Source organism: Ceratotherium simum, chromosome 21, assembly GCF_057802395.1.
Source record: "Ceratotherium simum simum isolate JZ-2026a chromosome 21, ASM5780239v1, whole genome shotgun sequence".
NCBI classification, from domain to species: Eukaryota; Metazoa; Chordata; class Mammalia; order Perissodactyla; family Rhinocerotidae; genus Ceratotherium; species Ceratotherium simum.
In genome coordinates, this window is record NC_141920.1 from 42,943,796 (window position 1) to 42,959,350 (window position 15,555).

The 15,555-nt window shown below is 42.4% G+C and overlaps 1 protein-coding gene across 9 annotated transcripts in view; it reads right to left on the reverse strand.

The window, feature by feature from the left end:
* KIF16B (kinesin family member 16B) overlaps positions 1–15,555 on the reverse strand; it is a 284,805-nt gene that overhangs the window by 108,727 nt on the left and 160,523 nt on the right. The gene's annotated exons all lie outside the window — the stretch shown is intronic.

A 15,555-nucleotide genomic window follows, 5' to 3' on the forward strand; every position in this document is an offset into this window, starting at 1 on the left:
TTTGGCTGTTGCTTAGAATAAATAGAGAGAAGTGGTAAGAAATAAAGCTCAGAAGTTAGACCTGGGCAGAATGTCCAAGGTCAAGCTGACACCCTCCGGGGCGCCTTCCTGGGCAACCTTTCCTTCCACCGCCCTGTATAGTTCTCTATCATGACACTGAGTACGAGGTTCAGGAACCTTATGTTTCATGCACCCATTGATTCACTTGTTCAACATGCCATCCATGTGCCAGGCACTGTCCTAGGCACTGCGGATTCAGCAAAAGGAACCAAGTCCCTGCCATCATAATCTTTCCATTCTAGTGAGATGGACAGCTAATTAACAATGAGTATGTTATGTGATAAGTACTATGAAAAAGAATAAAGCCAGGAGAGAGGGTGGAGAGAGATGGTACATTCAGGAGAGCGCTGAATGAAGGGAGTGACCATGAGGATGCACCTGGTGCCAACATGAGGGAGAGGCCAGGTCAGTGACCAAGAGACAACATGTGTGGCACCCTGGGAGTACAGCAAAACCAGCACAGTGAGAACAGATGGAACAAGGGGAGACTGATGGTGTGAGAGCAACTGGGACCAAGAAGGAGTCAAGGCCAAGACCAACCAGAGCCCTACACGTCACAGAGGGCAGACAGAGCCCAGTCCACCAGGGCTGCTTGAAGACAGAGACCTGCCTTAGCTGATTGTGTATCCTGAGGGCCTTCTGCAGGCACACAGGAGGTGTCCAACCAGTGACTGCTATGGGTAATGCTTTGAAGCCAGGGACGTGAGGCTCAGAGCCAGACCTCAATTACACAGAGTCACAGAATAGCTGGGTGAGGAGGAGATGGTGTCAGTCAATGCTGAGCTCTCTTTGCCTTAATAAATAACAACTTTTGCTGCTTCCCACCCTCTCAAGATGAAAGTAATTCACGGCAGCTAATTTAGAAAATAGAGATGAGTAAAAAACAGGTAAGGCCCTTACATGATTGCTCCATCTTGGTATACAGCCTTCAGGCTTCACAGCCATACACATACACACACAGATGAGAGTCTACAACAGAGTCTATTTTGTAACCTTTTCCTCTTAATAAATACCTTGGACAAATCCTCAAATCATTAATCCTCATTCTACAACATAGTTTAATATCATGCAATTCTATAATACAGATGCACCGTGATTTACACAAGCAATTTCTCGCTGCTAGAAATGTATATGGTAGACGATTCTGACAAAAGTTTAGTGGGATCTACACTGGGTAGCCCAAGAAGAGATAAGTTTAGGAAAAGAGAAGCTGTGCATATTTGTGGGCAGAGGCAAAAGATAGCAGAGAAGGGAAGTTCGAAAATGTGAAAAAGATTTAAAATGCACCATAGTTCCTCTCCCTTGACAATACATCGTTGAAGTGAAAAGCTTTACAAATCTGTTTTACACATTTGTACTCCTTTGATATTGCATGTTGAAAGACAAAATGCTAACATGCCTAACCAGGCGATGCTGGAAATCTGAGCTTCTGCATCAGACTGGGGTTGAGCGGAGGTCTCGGGAGCGCTTTCTGTACCTCCACCAGCCTGTCTGCCCACTTGCGCTCTCCACTCTCATGCCTTTTCTCCTCTTGATCTCCAAACTTTCCTTTCATTATTTCTCTCTGACACCTCTGTCTTCATTCTTCCCCTTGTTGCTTTAAAGTAAACCACCAAATAAAGAATTCAGGGGGGTGTGGATTTTGCTGACAAAATAAAGTGGAAAAGACTTATATAAGCAGATTAATTGCAACATAATCAACAATTTATGTGGAAAAAAAAAAGAAATGAATGCTCCAACATGTTTGAAAGCTACTGCTCTTATACCACAGTAAATTGAGCAACAAAAGGGTCTATACGGCCAGCTAAAAAAGTCAGTACAAGAACCACCACCCTTTCTGTCCTGCACACACGCTGCGATAACTCCTTAAGGCCAGGCAGCAATCTTTATTTAAAAGAACTTTTCCCATTTCTTATATGTTCCAAAAGTCCTTAATGATTAAGCAAGAGTTAAATTATTATATAAACATAGAATGAAGATTCATGTTCAATGGCATGGGAAAAACTTCACAATAAAATGTTAAAAGAAAACGCAGAAAACAGAACTGTAAATCTAGTGTGACCTCATTTTTGTTTTTTAAAATACTCATTAAGATGCATAATTACAATATCTGATGTATAATTAAATATATATACTTTAAAATATAAGTAAATATTACAAATGTAAACCTATCATTATTTCTTGGTGGAAGGATTGTGAATGCTTATGATTACTTTATTCATTTCTGAATGTTTTACTTTTTGATAATAAGCATTTAAATTTGTAATGAGACAAACTACCTGTTTCAAAAATTTTTCTTAATCTGCTGTGATTATAGCAATGGTTTTACTTCCTTTTTGCTTCTATGAACCTCTGGTTCATTTCCATTTATTTCCAACAATGATGATGATTAACCTTAGTAGATCATAAGATATGGGAGTTGCTGATGATGACTAAACATCTGATGTCGCTGATGTGGGACACAGCTATTCAAGGTTAGAATTCTGGTCTGTGATAAAAGGAGGGGATGGAAGTGCCTTGTCAGGGAACAATGCACACATACACACATTCAATCAACAATTATTTCTCAAACACCTACTTAGAAGTGAGGACACAGTATTAAGAAAATCAGACCCTTTCACTCACCACTAAATATACAGACCAAGAGTAGGCAAATAGTTGTACCAACAGACACAATTACCAACTATTTAAAGTGCTATCAAAGAAAGAGAGAAGATGCTATGGGTGACTAGTCAAGGAGATGAAATTTGGATTGGGATTGGTAGGCCCTTTTTGAGGAAGTGACATTCAAACTGAGATCTTACAGACTATGTAGGATTTAGCCATATGAAGAGCTAGTGGACACATGGACAAGTGTTCTAGGAGGAGGAAACAGCAGGTGCAAAGACCTGGAAGCAAGAACAGATATGTACAACTGGAACCCTTGACTGAATCAGCAACACGCTCTAATGGAGTTAAATGGAGAACTCATGGCATGTAATCAAGTTAATACAATATGTTACTTCAAAGGAAAATCATGCTGTCACAGAGGACTAAGAGGAAATCTACCATCGTCCACCCTTTCCCATAACTACCATCCACCACTTCATGAGGAAGAGTCTCTGTTTTTCAGGTGACCCTTACAAGTCAGCTTTGGACTGTGCGATTATAATGTGAGTGAAGCATACATGCTCAGGCAATGCAAATACACAGTAACTGAACACAGACAGATTGTTCTTTGAATTCCACAGGTCATCTTCCCACCTACTTTGAAAACAGAAAACAGGGGGAGCTCATCATTTAAAGTGGCTCAAGGTGGAATAATATTCAAGGACAAAAAAGAAAAACGCAAAGTCAGTAATTAACACTAATCTCCGTTAATGGAAGGAAGAAGCCCATGTCTTTCAGTTGCTTTCATCACAAGTTCCCCAAGACTGTGTATCTTAACAAGCTATTTAAGGCACTCTACAGCAACTGTAAAGTTAGTAAATGGTCCATAAAAAAGCAAGACAACTGAGACCAAAAACCGGAGAAGAAATCAGCCTTGCAGCAAACCAAACTTTTGAAAAATGGTAAGGCCCAATAAAATAAACCAGCAGAGACAAACACAATAAATTATCATCAACTAAAACACAGGCTAAGTACCAAATCACCAGCAACATAAATATTGCCAACTACATGTATAAAACTTTCACACTCAAGGTCAGCAAGTAAAAAAAAAAAGGATAAAACAATTTATAAAGTACCAGAAAGTAAGAGAAAAGTGGAGCTAGCACGGCACTGTGTTTACAAGGGAACGTGATCTGTCATCCCAGGACATGCAGTGGAAACCATGCCCTCACCTAAAGGTGCAAGTCTTATCTAGAGTATCTCCAGCTATGACCAGACACTGTTTCTGAAGCCCCTTCTACACTGGTATGAATTGAGGGGGAGTGAATTTACTTAGTTCACATTTATTAGATGTCTATTAAGTTCCAGGTACTGGGCTGGGCACTGAGTGAACAACAAATTAGACACTGTGCCTGTTTTCTGAAAACTTATAGTCATCTACAGTGAAGCTCAGGCTCGATACAACGAAGGACAGAACCCTGTTATGGATGTCTTCTTGCTTTCTCCTTAATGTGAATGTATTTATCCTTCCAGGTGAAGGAAGGGAAGCAGGAAGGGGTAAAAGGAGGGAAGGAGAGAATGGGAAGGGACAGCGTAAAGAAGAAATAGGGAAGGGTGGGAGATAGGAGGGAAAATGAAACTACTTCCTTTTCATACAATTGTTGTTAACCCCGTGAAAAGTCCTCATTACCATCTTGGTGCCATTGGCTTTTTGCATCCAAATCCAAGAACTCTTCATTTGGAATCTAGTTCCTTCCAGCTTTACATTCTGAAATTCCATCCCTACTCTTAACGTGAAAGGACTAGGAAGGCTGGAACAACCTCAAACAGCATTCTACTACAGCATGTAGCTCTACACAGGACAAATTAAGCGCCTGATAAATCCTCAGTGATGATCAGAATACTCAGGACATGCTTCTACAGAGAGCCACTGTTAGCAGGACTCCCTAGAATCTACTTCCTATGAATATAGCCTAGACCTGCATCCAGGAGGGTGTACTTATATTGATACAGTCTACACTTCAAGAGGATATCTTGCCAGCTTACAAAGAAATGAAACTCTCATCAGTATCAGTGGGAACGGTGGCGATAGGTACAAGCATTCTGTAGAATAATCTGTGAACAAGTATCTAGAGCCTTAAAACTATATACACCCTCTAGCCTAGCAATTCCATCTCTACTTTCTTCTACCCTGAGGAAGTAATCATGGATAAGCACAAAGATTTAGCTACAAATATCTTCATCTCAATTGCTTGTGATAGCTCAAAACTAGACAACAAAATGTTCACCAATCGAAGTTAAATAAGGTATAGAATATCCATACAATGGAATACCACGTGGACATTAAAGTGATGTAGGAAAATAAATATGAAAGGAAAATAAATATATATATACATATACATAAGTGCAAAAAACTCTTACAAGTCCAGTATGAAGCTATCTTGGTAAAAGAATACATATAAATATATATAAGTATAAATATATATATATAAATGCGGGTACATATATATGCACACACACACAGAGAGAGAAAGACAGAGAGAGATGGTTAGATAGTGGAACAGACAGATAGTGAACAGCAAGATAGATTCTTTCTTTTTTTTTTTTTAAAGAAAGTCATCTTTCTTTTTAAGATTTTATTTATTTATTTATTTTCCCCCCAAAGCCCCCAGTAGATAGCCGCATGCCGTAGGTGCACATCCTTCTAGTTGCTGTATGTGGGACGCGGCCTCAGCATGGCCGGAGAAGCGGCGCGTCGGTGCGCGCCCGGGATCCGAACCCGGGCCGCCAGCAGTGGAGCGCGCGCACCCAACCGCCAAGCCACGGGGCCGGCCCCAGATAGATTCTATATAGACTAGAATATACTGCATCATGTTAACTCTGCAGTAATTTCTTCTTTTTTGCTTGTTTGTGACTTCTAAATTTTCCATAATGAACACATTAAAATAAAAAATTAGGTTAAAAATAATTATCACTTATCTAACTTCATGCTCTAACCGTCGATGAGCTTCAGATCATCTTCAGAGTTAGGGGCCTTCCTTAGCTCCTGAGGTCTGTGTGGGCCCTGATGCTCACCAAAGCCCATTTCGGGCTGTTACACCCCATGAAGCTCTTTGGATGGCTTACCAAATACACATCTGATTCTGGCTTTCAGTATTGTTTGGCACAACTGGATTTGAAACCCAAGTCTTTCTCTTCTGTAGAATTTAGTTATTCAAATATATCCATTTAAATGGGCTCACCACTGGCTAGTGCTTAAAGGAGCTAATGAGCAAGTAAAAATTTCTTCTTTTATTTTCAAGATTCAAATGAACCTGGAATGTATCTAACTTTGCTTAGAGCACTTTCAAGAAGCTGTGAAAGCTTCCACATCCTGCCAAATTAGCTGCCTGTTTGCAGTCTCAGCGCAAGGCAGAGGGTGCCCAAGCAGTGGGCTTGGTTTCTTCTGAAAGATGCCGTGCAGGTTGAGGAGGAATGTTTCCCCTGCAGGAAAATTATTTCCTGGCAAAGACCCTAGCTGGGCGCTTCTCCAAATTGGATCTAAGCCCCAAAGGAAGCCACCAGGCTGCTTTGCCATATCCAACAATTCTCTGGCACCAAGTACCATGCATATGTGTGTACAAATCCTCATTTCCAGGGAGCCTGAGATGCTAGCCAGCAGTAAGTTTCGAAACTATGTTAGAAATGATACACCTAACTTTATGTGCCAGTCAGGCTGATAAAATGTTCTTGGGTAGCAAGGACCTCACTTTTAAAAACTCCAAATCTTACTGTGATTCAGAGCATGGGTTTTTTAAGACATGGGCTCTTTGGAGAATTAGCAGGTTGCCTTTTGAACAAAGACAAAAAAAGGGTTGCTATGAAGATAAGCTGGATCTTAATGGATATAATAAATGGCAAACCAGACATAATTCTTTCAGAGAGCTTTGCTCTAAAAGGAGCTGAGTACTAAGTAAATTTTTAGTCTACTGCAAAAAACATACTCGGGTCTACACAATACCAAGGAAAGCAAGAGATATTTGTAATAATTAAGAAAGCCACAAAACATGTATGAAGTACATCTGTGTGAGTGAGAGACTCACAAAGACAGGAACCAGCTAGTCTGGAGATACCAAGAAGTGCACAGGACCCATTCGAAGCCATGAGGCCCCTGGAGACCTATGAACAGACACATCCTTTGTGCTGAGAGCGCATCTATCAGCCAAAAACTACAGCTCAGTGAACATTTGTTAAGTGCTCACTATGTGCGAGATTCTGGCGATCCAAAGACGAGTTAAGGCCTGGTCCCTGCCCTCGTGAAGCCTACTGGGGAGGCAGGCACTAGCGTCAATTAAATGAATTTGGAAAAAGCTATGGTGAATGTCATGCACAAAATGCCTGCCAGAGAATAAAGAGGAAGCATTTAACTCAAACTGTAGATGCACAGAATACTTCCTGAGGAGACAACTCCGATACTCAGCTTGGAAGATGAAGAAGATTGGCCATGAGAAGAAGAGTGGGAAGGTTTTATAGACAGATTTGACCTGGAGAAAGTTGTGAAAGATCTATTTCATCCACTTAAACCCAAGCATAAATTTCAAGGTGGAAAGTGACAGAAGATAATGTTGGAGAACAAGGTCATGGATGAATGTCTTAGAGCTTGGAGGTCATCCCACAGGTACTGAGGGGCCAGGCTAGATGCTGGGAAGACAAGGGTGCCTTCGGGGAAGAAGGGGTCACCACAAAGGGCTAAGGAGGTGTGGGGAGCTCCCCCTTTTGTCTCAAGGTTGAGACAGGATTCCAGGGGCAGGTCCGTAAGTCTTTACTGTATCATCTCATAGAGGAAATCAGGAATCACGTTCAAGGCCATGACTGTCACCCTGACGACTCTGGACATTTGCTACCCCTCAGGTATTGACCACATTGGCCATTTAAAGAAAAAAAATCTCTCTTGCATGTTCTTCCACAAAGATGGGCAGCAAAATTGTCAGTGAAAAGGACCCATGGACTGGCCCGGGGTGGGGGTGGGGACAGTAAGAAGAAGAGAGCTGGGAAGTCAGAGTCCTTGTATGGAGCCAAATCGGGGAGAAAAAAAATTCCCAAGAGATAGAGGGGGTAGTGATTTCTTTTAAATGACAGGAAAGCAGGCTGGTGCCGGGGAATCTGGGGTAAGAAGGGAAAGGAGCTGTTGAAACTCAAGAAGAGTCCCAGCATCTTTAGACAGATGTGGTCATGAGAGTTTAGTAAGAGAAAAATAAAGGAGGAGGAGCATACAGGGAGGCGGGGCATGGGGGCAGCTAACATTTATTAAGCAAATAGTTTGTATTATGTAATAATTAAGAAGGCTAAAAAGTAGTTTGCCTAAGAGGTGGAAAGTGTTAAAAGCAGGAGAAAGCTCTGAAACAAATCTGTTTGAGCAGGAGGTGCTCCATCAATTCTTTTTTAATTCCTGTTTACTAAAACTGGTCCTAGAGAGGTGACAAGGCAAATATGGGGTAAGGGACACCAAACTCTGCACTCATCACCAGGGCTTGGCCACCTGCTGATCAAAGGATTCCGAGAGTGCGTGGGTGGTCTGGGAGATGACTCACCACAGTGAGACGCAGCACGCTGGAGGGCGTGGGTCTCAGCTGAACTGCACAGCTTTCCCTAATTTAAAGATACCCCGGAGTAATCCAAGTGTGGCATGTGCAAGACAGCCCTACCAGCGTCCCGACTTCTGACAGGCTTTACGAACGTCTTCCCGGTGCACTCAATCACGCTCTGAGGTGACTGAGCCCCTGTGTGTCTTACTCTGCCGAGCCCCGCACAGGTCTGGACAAACAATGGGCCCTCAAACAGCAGCTGAATGGATGAGGAAAAAGTGGTAGAACTAGTGAACACCTATTTTATTCAACAGAGGGAACTGCCTTCATCCTGTGCTTTTGATAGGCCACACAGACTCCAGCTTTTCCCCTGGGGCGTGTGGTGGCTGACAGAGTACTCAAAGGTACGGCCACTTACGGGAGAAAGCTCAAGGCCTGGTGCCCAGTTTTTCAAGGTTGTACCCTGACTCTTGACAACCTGCTCCTCCTTCTCCTGTATTTGTATTTTAGCTGGGTAGCATGCAACCCCCAACCAATTATTTTAGCCAGAAAATGGAAGTCAACATCCTCACTTCCCACATCCAATGAACCCTCCAGGTCTCATGACTTCCTGCCCTAAACACCTCTACCGTCCACCCCTTCTTCTAGTTTCCTTCAACTGCTGCCTCAGTTCACACCCTCACCTCCTGTGTCCTTCCCGTAGCTTCCTCAGTCCCCTTGTTACTCAGCTTCCAGAGTGATCCCTCTCAACGCAAAGATGATAACGTCTCTCCTTGGCTAGAAACACTTCTTGGGTTCCTACCATCCACTGGGTTTTGAGATACATGCGAATGAGCTGGTTGAACTGAACTTGGCAGGGCTTGAGAGAGGTCATCAGGAAACTGACCCATGTGGGATTTACATTCATATTTATTCATTATACTTATTGGGGGAATTAAATTTTGAGATTTTCTTTCTTTCTATATTTGCAAACACTATTTTCAAGATGGGACATTCTTGAGAAAATGGAAAGAAAAAAAAAGAGTGAAGAAAAACCACCATGAGATACCACCTCACACCCATTAGGATGGCTACTATCAAAAAAACAACCAAACAAATAAAAAACAGCAAGTGTTGGCTAGGATGTAGAGAAATTGGAACCCGTGTGCACTGTTGGTGGGAATGTAAAATGGTGCAGCTGCTGTGGAAAACAGCAGTTTCTCAAAAAATTAAAAACCGAATTACCATATGATGCAACAATTCCACTTCTGGGTATATACCCAAAAGAAATAAAAGCAAGCACTCAAACAGATATTTGTATAACCATTCTTATAGCAGCATTATTCACAGCAGCCAAATGGCAGAAGCAACCCAAGTGTCCATCGACAGATAAATGGATAAACAAGATATAATATATACATACAATGGAATATTATTCAGCCTTAAAACTGGAGGAGGAAGTTCTGATACTTGCTACAACATGGATGAACTCTGAAGACACTGTGCTAAGTGAAATAAGCCAGTCACAAAAAAGACAAATACTATACGATTCCACTTTATGAGGTACCTAAAGTAGTCAAATTCCTGAAACAGAAAGTAGAATCTTGATTGCTAGAGATTAGGGGAAGGAAGGAAAGAGGAGTTAGTTCAATGGGTACAGGAGTTTCAGTTTTATAAGATGAAAAGAGTTCTGGAGATTGGTTGCACAACAATGTGAATGCACTTAACACTACTGAACTGTACACTTAAAAATGGTTAAGATGGTAAATTCTACATTGTGTATTTTACCACAATTAAAAAAAAAAAAAGTGAAGAATGAGTTACCAAATGCTTATGAGTATACCGAAAATAATTCTCTGTTGCATTTGGGGCCATACATTTTAATTATAATCATAAATTCTGAACATGCTAACCAGAATTTATAAAAATGTTATACATACATAGCTACTACGAATGTGCCTGCAGAACCTGACCTGCATTCTCTCTCTTACTTCTAATCCGGCCTGTGCAAACCCAAAAGTACATCTCCCCAAAGAACAGCTCTGTCCGCTTGTCAAGAGCAAACTGCAAATACCCATGCTTGGCTTTCAGAGTGCTCCCCAGCCAGGCCTTGAGACCTACAGATTCCTCTTACCTCTTGCTAACCCTCAGCAAGATCTTCTCCTTCCAGCACTCATCTCATTTGCTCATAAAATGTTGCTCTCCCAGAGTATCTTCTCTCTAGTCTGCCTCTCCCACTTGCAAACATTTCAGGGCCCAGCAGAGAATCTAGTTCATTTGTGAATCGTGGCGAGAATTCTTAAGCAGAGCTGAGGGGGGTGATTTTGGGTTCCTAGGGGGTCAGTGTCCAGGACCAAATCTTTGGTTAACATTCTTTCCCGCTTTGTTCTCCAAGCTAAGCTATTATTCCAGACTTCTAAAATCTTCATGTCCTCAACTACAGAGAAGAAAGCACTAGACCAGAGGCTTCTAAGTGTCTTTTACTTAAAGCTGCTTATAACCCCTGCTATCTCCTCCATACCACCCTTCTGACATGGGCTCTGGCTATTTATTACAGGTTGTGTGTTGCTAGGGCACTGAGAGTGAGCTAAACAGGGTAGAAATTGGGGAGGATGGTATAATAGAAAAAAAGGCCTGGTCTCCATAAGCTTTGAGGACAGGTGCATTCCTGTAAACTAGGCTTCTAACAAAGATTTCATGATCTGGGCGGAGGTGATCTCAATGTCAAGAAAGATTCCTTCTGGAAGTTTCCAGTTTTCCAAGTTACCCAACACATTACAAGGCATGGCTACACAAAGAGAATCCCTTCTGAGGCACTTCAACTCGCACCAACCCCTTCCCATTGGACCTCCCAGAGGGCAGGCTACTTAAACCACAGCTCTTTGCCCTCAGTCACATACCGCCTTGCCTTCACTCTACATGGGTTCACATGCATGTGTCCATGTTCGTAGGCAGACAGCACACTGCAGCTGACCCTTATAGATTCTCCACATACCCCACCAAACTCTCACTAAATACATGCGGACCTGTTGAAGTGTCTCAGTCCTACTTTTCCATCTTCAGAAACTAACATGCTTTTGTGTCCAAGCAGTTTATTATCCAGATTTAAATAACAACTATTTAGCTAGAGTCCAAGTAGTAAACTTATTTCTTTCAACGTTCTTCCAGCTTATCACACGGTGCTTAAAATAGGCTGAGGGTATTTACATCTGTGACATAAAAAAAAGGTATAAACAGCACCGCTATAGCTTTAACCCTGCTTTGTTTTGCTGAGTTGCTGGAGTAGATAACTTCACAGGGTGTCTGCTTCCCATAAATCAGAGTAGGCAATTTTTCTCCAATTATGTTTTAATTCATGGGCAATCATTCTCTACAGCAGGTGGTAAGTAGAGGGGGGCTAGAAGTCAGAGAGAATGAAGGTACGATGAAGTATTAATTTTAATTTGTACAAATGAGTATTGCAGGGGTGGCAGACAAAATGTCTCTGTTAACTGAAGCCAGGTGAACAAGAAGCATAACGGAAACACATGTAAAACCATCTCCTCACTCAGCCAACTGTACTGCAATCTAAAACAGACTGTTTCTCACCTGAGCTTTCTGATTGCCTTAGCCTAATTCTTCATTGCATCATGAAGCCCTCTTCCTAGCTTTTCGCTTGAGGAGCCTGAACATGACCTTGAGATTATTCGAGTAACTGCAGCGTCATTCGGGAATTGACCCATGCCACAAAAACACATTCCTTTGCATAGTATGCTGTTTTCCACTATTTCGAACATATATACCCAAAGAAATTAGTGAAAAACCTTTCCCAAAAAGACTCGTGTATCTTACTAAAATTTCATTCTTGATCTGTTTGCCAAATATTTATTAAACATGTTGTGTGAATGAGACTTAAAAATACAGAAGTTAACAAGACAAGCCTCTGACTTCAAAAAACTTCCAATCTTATAGGAAAGACATTCACACACACTGAACTCTCATCCAACCGCCAGCCCATGCCAGTCTTCCCTGTGTCCCCCATCCTGGGAACGGGTGCACCATCTGCCAACTATTTAAACCTGAAACCTAGGAATCCCCCTTGAGTCCAGGATCTCCATCTCCATGGCAACCACCCAGACTCAAGCCACTGTTATCTTTCACTAGGACTAAGGAAATAGCTTTCTAAATGGTCTCTTGCTTCTACGCTACATTTTCCAAATAATTATCTCCTAATATTTTTAGTAAGTACATCTTCAGGTTACTCTCCTCCTTAAGGCCCTCCTTCCTTAAGCACTCTTAGGGAACAGTGAAACTCTTCCAGTGGCCTACAAGGCCCCTGACTACCCCAACCTCCCCTCTACCACTCTTCTTCTTCACTAAACGCCCCCTACGCTGGCCCTCTTTCTGCTTCTCACTTTGAAGCCTTTGTGCTTGCTTTTCCTTCTGCTTGGAATACTCTCCTCTCTCCCACTCTGTTGCCCAAGTGTCATCTTCCTTCCGCTCAAGTCTTGGATTAAATGTCCCCTCGTCAGGAAGCCTTCTCTGATCACTCCATCAAATACTGACCCAAGTGATCAAATACCTTTTATTTTCATTTCATTTTCACTTTCTGCATTTATTTGTAAATTACCCATGATTACCTTCTCTCCTTCATGAGCTGTAAAGTGACCTTGTCGGTGTTGTTAGTAACTGTCCCTGTGCTAGAACCAGGCCTCCTTCACAGGAGGCGCTCAGAGAGGACTTGCTGACAGATGAGTGTACATCACAAAGAACATCAAAATAAGGATGACAGAAATGGAGCAGTGTGCAGTGAGGAAGGGACATTTACGTTTGACTGGGGGGAGGAAAGTTGGGAACGGCTTCTGGAGGAGAGATCGTATGTACAACGCCATGGAGGACACGCAGGCAGCATCTCAAACACATGCCAGGCTCTGGAACTAGCAAAGGAAAAGCCCCAAAGGCATGGCTAGCCCAGGTGAGTCTTAGCAGGGAACCAGAACCTGAAATGCCTGGTGCCCAGTACAAGGGGAGGCAAGAGCTGAGAGAAGAGCACGGGTAATGGAGAGCATGGGTGACGTGGCAAGGGGCTGGAATTTCATTATTATTTTTTTTTTTTGGTGAAGAAGATCAGCCCTGTGCTAACATCTGCCAATCCTCCTCGTTTTTTTGCTGAGGAAGCCTGGCCCTGGGCTAACACCCGCACCCATCTTCCTCCACTCTACACGGGACGCCACAGTATGGCCCACCAAGCGGTGCGTCGGTGCATGCCCCAGGATCGGAACCGGCGAACCCCAGGCCGCCGCAGCGGAGTGCGTGCACCCAACCACTTGCGCCACCAGGCCGGCCCCTGGACTTTCATTTTTAAGACCATGGAAAGTCACTGAAAAGTTTTGAGAATGAAAATTAGTACACTTGACCTCCATTTTATAAACACAGAGAAAAAACATTTTAACTTGCAAACAATGAAATATGGCATCACTTTTAAGAGGACTACATATTCTCCTGTGTTTGGAGGAGGAAAAAGAAGGACTTAGACCCCACCCGTAAATGCTAAGGAAAGAGGGGCACAGAGTTGGCAACCCTGTGTCTCAGGGGATAGGCCTACTGCAGATCACTTTTTGGTCTTCAGAGGCATTGAACAGCCACAGAGTATTTCCAAATGGTTTCAAAGTAGAAGGCACCACCATCAAGGATAATGAAGCTGGCGCCTGGATTCCAGGACTGGAACCACGTCCCGAGCAGGGAGATGAATCCAAGCAAGCACTTTTCGTATCCCAGAACAATTTAGCTAGCCAAATGATACCGAACAGATGAGAATGCACTATTTAAACGGATATTACCCCTAAAGACCTGCATATTATATTAAACTTAAATAAAGTGAGCATATGAATGATCAATCTCAGTCACTAGTTGCTAAAACTACTGTAAGGAATTAAAGACCCACAACAAAACGTGCCTTCTGAAGTGCTGATAATCCAGTTGCTCTGACACTGTTCTCACATTTCAGGGGTCTTATCAACCAATGCGTCTTATTCAACACAGACTTATTTCATGAGCACAACTCTCCTCAATAACCATGTAATAAGACAGAAAGGCTGAATGATACAAAGGCTGACACAGGGAAGTAAACTGCTTGCTTGTACTTGCAGAAGTTCTGGAAGGAGGGAGAGGCCCAGGAGCCTGCATCCATGGTGTTGCACTAACTGGCTTTTTTTTTTTTTTAAAAAGGTGTCAGAAATCTGGGCTTCAGCTTGCTCACCTATAAAATGAGGAATCCAGAAATGTGATGGAAGGTTTCCTCATCCCGCCCCACTTTAAACTTCTATGACAATGAAGAAATTCCTCGTAGGCACATCTGCTTTCCACAACCCAGAGCACTGACTTGAGCTGAAGGAGAGAATACCCTTGAGCATGTGGCTCAGTGTTCGTGAGAAGTGCTGAGCCGGGAGGGCATGGGCAATGGAACTGGCCCCAGGTCTGAACTAGCCCTGACTGGAGAAAGGCAGGCAGTAACATGGTCAGAGCATCACAGGAATCAGATAGCCCTGGACTCACCACAGCTCTAAGAATGAAACGGTGGCCAAGCAAACCTAGATGAATTCTCTATATGTGAAATGGAGAAAAGTCACTGTGAGAATTAAAAGAGATAATAGATGAGAGGTGCTCAGCACAGTGCCTGACACACAGTAACTAATAAGTAAATGACAGTTCTAGAAGATGATGATGTTGTCAGTTTTATCTCACTTATTTAGCTATTAGATTTACTTCTATTATTTTACATGAGATTCTCCTTGCAGGAAAGATACAATTATGGAACCTCACAAAACTGGAAAGGACTCCCAAGTCCTTTCACCCAGTTCCCCGTTTTCAGGCATTTTCACTGTCACAGCCATTTCACTGACGAAATCCCGAAGGACCTGGGCAGCTGAGGTGACCGCCCAAGGTTACTCAGCCACCAAGTCAGTTTAAAACACTACCATTTGAGTCCCCAGTGGTCCCCCAGTGCTTGGAAGTAGTGAACATAATTTCCTAGGTTTTCTGAAGTCCTAAGAATCAAAGCTGTTATTACAATAAATTTGTAAAATGAGATGAAAAGTGCCTAAGCCAAAGGCATGGTGCACTGAGTAATCAAAGTGCCAACTCTAAAATACTATACAGTTATGAAAATGATAATGAAGCTGTAACAACCCTTACTAATGCTTATTATGCTGTTAAGCAAAAAATCAGAATGCACAATCTCATTTACGTTGTGATTATAACTAAGGAAAATTATGATAGTACATATATAGCAAGGGCTGGAAAGGAACCTAGAAAATGACTGTGGCTGATAAGGAGGCTCGATTGCAGAAGTTTTATTTTTACCTAGTGACTTTAGTGGAGTTGA